Source organism: Cebus imitator, unplaced genomic scaffold (genome assembly GCF_001604975.1).
Source record: "Cebus imitator isolate Cc_AM_T3 unplaced genomic scaffold, Cebus_imitator-1.0 Scaffold32, whole genome shotgun sequence".
NCBI lineage: Eukaryota > Metazoa > Chordata > Mammalia > Primates > Cebidae > Cebus > Cebus imitator.
The window spans coordinates 3,054,947-3,058,338 of NW_016107347.1; the positions used below are offsets into that span (position 1 = coordinate 3,054,947).

A 3,392-nucleotide genomic window follows, 5' to 3' on the forward strand; every position below is an offset into this window, starting at 1 on the left:
TTCGTGATTAAAACTGTTAACAGAAGGAATGTACCTTAGCACAATAAAGCCCACATATGACAAGCCTGCAGCTAGCATCATACTTAATGGTGAAAAGCTGATAGTTTTTCTTCTAAGCTCGGGAAAAAGGCAAGGACGCCATTCCTGACACTTCTGTTCAACATAGTGCTAGAATTTCTAGCCAGAGCAATTAGGCAAGGAAAAGATACAAAAGGCATCCAAATAGGAAAGGAAGATGTGAAATTGCCTCTATTGGCTGGCAATCTGGCCTTATATAGAGAAAATCCTAAAGACTCCGCCAAAAAAATATTAGAACTATAAACAAATTTATCAAGGTTTGAAGATACAAAATCAGCACACAAAAATCAGTGGCATTTCTATACACTAACAACAAATTTTCTAAAAAAGCAATTAAGAGGGCTGGGCACAGTGGCTCACGCCTGTAATCCCAGCACTTTGGGAGACCCAGGCCGGTGGATCACAAGGTCAAGAGTTCGAGGCCAGCCTGGCCAACATGGTGAAACCCCATTCTACTAAGAATACAAAAATTAGGTGGGCATCGTGGCATGTGCCTGTAATTCCAGCTACTCGGGAGGATGAGGTAGGAGAATTGCTTGAACCCGGGAGGTGGACGTTGCAGTGAGCCAGGATCACGCCACTACACTCCCGCCTCAGGGACACAGTAAGACTCCATCTGGGTGCTGGTGGAGAGGGGAATTAAGAAAACAATCCTGGCCTTCTGCTACTCCCATTCAACAGACAGCTGCATCCCTGAGACACCACAGCGAAGGTGAAGCCCGGAGTCAATGGATTTGGCCAGATTGGGTACCTGGTCACCAGGGCTGCTTTTAACTCTGGTAAATATTGTCACCATCAATGACCCCTTCATTGACATCAGCTACATGGCCTACATCTTTCAGCATGATTCCACCCATGGCAAATTCCATGGTACCATCAAAGTTGAGAACAGGAAGCTTGTCATCAATAGAAATCCCATCACCCTCTCCCAGGAGCTAGAGTCTCCCAAAATCAAATGGAGTGACGCTGGTGCTAAGTATGTTGTGAAGTCCACTGGCATCTTCATCATCATAGTGAAGAGTAGGGCTCACTTTCGGGAGAGAGCCAAAAGGGTCATTATCTCTGCCCTCTCTGCCGATGCCCCCATGTTCGTGATGGGCTTGAACCATGAGAAGTATGACAACAGCCTCAAGATCGTCAGCGAGGCTCCCTGTGCCACCAACTGCTTAATGCCCCAGGCCAAGCTCACCCATGACAACTTCAATACTGTGGAGGGACTCATGACCACAGTCCATGCCATCACTGCCACCCAGGAAACCGTGTTGTGACAGTCATGGGGCTCTTTAGAACATCATCCTTGCATGTACTGGCACTGCCAAGCCTGTGGGCACTATCATCCTGGAGCTGAACAGGAAGCTCGCTGACATGGCCTTCCATGTCCCCACTGCCAACGTGTCGGTCATAAACCTGACCTGCCATCTGGAAAAACCTACCACATATGATGACATCAAGAAGGTGGTGAGGCAGCATCAGAGGGCCCCTTCAAGGGCATCCTGGGCTACCCCAAGCACCAGGTTGTCTCTCTGACTTTAACAGCGACACCCACTCTTGCACCTTCGATGCTGGGGCTGGCATGGCCCTCAATGACCACTTTGTCAAGCTCATTTCCTGGTATGACAATGAATTTGGCTACAGCAACAGGGTGGTGGACCTCATGGCCCACATGGCCTCCAAGGAGTAAGACCCCTGGACCAAAAGCCCCAGTGAGGGAAGGAGAGGAAGAGAGGTCCTCACTGCTGGGGAGTCCCTGCCACACTCAGTCTCCACCACACTGAGAATCTCCCCTCCTCACAGTTTCCATGCAAACCCCCTGAAGAGGAAAGGGCCTAGGGAGCCCCTTGTCTTGTACTGTCAACAAAGTCCCCTGTGCTCAGCCAGAAACAAAACAAAATAAAACAAAATCCCATTTACAGTAGCACTGGGGAAAAAAAGGTTCATTTCCGCTCGTGTTACCAGCAGCTGTGGCTTTGCTGTGCATGGCTTCTTGTTCCACGATCCAGCTGTAAAGCGGATCCACCCTGGACACACTGTCTTGTGGCTGAGGGAGAAGCGGGCCCGCAGACCCATGTGGTGCTTCTTCAAGTTACTGCTCCAGGAGGCACGGGTCACTTCTGCTTACACCCTGTTCGCCAAAGCAAGCCCCCTGTCCAGGCCTGAGGGAGAGGGGAGAGGACTTATGCCTCTCCCACAGGCCTCCAAGGGAGGGTAAGGGATAACTGTGGACAAGAATAGAATTTGCTACACTCCTTGTTTTGAAATGTTAGCAGTTGAATTAAAAGTGCCATAAATGCTGGGGAGAGCCAAATAAAACACAAGAAACCACAAGCCACTGATGTACAACCTCAAATTTAAAAAGTCAGAAATGGGCCAGGCGCGGTGGCTCACACTGTAATCCCAGCACTTTGGGAGGGCAAGGCAGGCGGATCGCCTGAGGTCAGGAGTTCAAAACCAGCCTGGCCAACATGATGAAACCCTGTCTCTGCTAAAAGTACAAAAAATTAGATGGGCGTGTCGGTGGGCACCTGTAATCCCAGCTAGTCAGGAGGCTGAGGGAGGAGAATGGCTTGAACTGGGAGGTGGAGGTTGCAGTGAGCCGAGATCATGCCTTTGCACTCAAGCCTGGGTGGCAGAGCAAAACTCCGTCTCAAAAAAAGAAAAAAGTCAGAAATGGAATGAAAGCCTTGTTCTCTTCCTTGAAACACACACATGACCTCAGAGTCTCCTGACTTTAACAGTCCTCTCAAAAAGGAAAAACGGTTACTTTGCCTTTAATATTACGGGCAAATCTACACCAGCACTTAGTTTAACCCAGGACCCCTGTTTTTTTAGAGGTGGTTTAATTGTTTTTTTCCTTCTCTCTCTCTTCTTTTCTCATTTTCCCGGCTACTATTTAGCCCTCCAGAAATGCAAGTATAACGTTTCTCCTCCCCCTTCCCTACAGGGCCAGTTTTTCCAGGATAGATCTCTCCTTGAGAGCTGAGTCAATTTGCAGACCAAAGCACACCCGCCAGGGAACGTCCGCTTCCAGGGGCTGCCACGGGACATTCATCCCCCAGGAGGGCATATTGAAAGCACACCCACTTGGCCACTTTTTCAACTTACTTCTGCCCAGGAAGGCACCAACTCAACTGCCCGGCAGATAAGGCACCAAGCTAGCAGGAGGACCCCCGCTCTTGCTCATTTCCTCTCCTACCGTATAAAAATTCCCACCTTCTGCTCCAGAAGTGAAGCAGCACATTTAAACACAGGACCCTTTCTGCCCCTTCCCCAAGCTAACTTTGGAATCAATTCGTTCTTTTTTTTTTTTTTTTTTT

At 49.0% G+C, this 3,392-nt stretch overlaps 1 pseudogene; it reads left to right on the plus strand.

Annotated features, from left to right (window-relative positions):
* Window positions 1-806: 806 nt before the first annotated feature.
* Window positions 807-1,605, plus strand: LOC108301080 (annotated as a pseudogene).
* The last annotated feature ends 1,787 nt before the right edge of the window (window positions 1,606-3,392 follow it).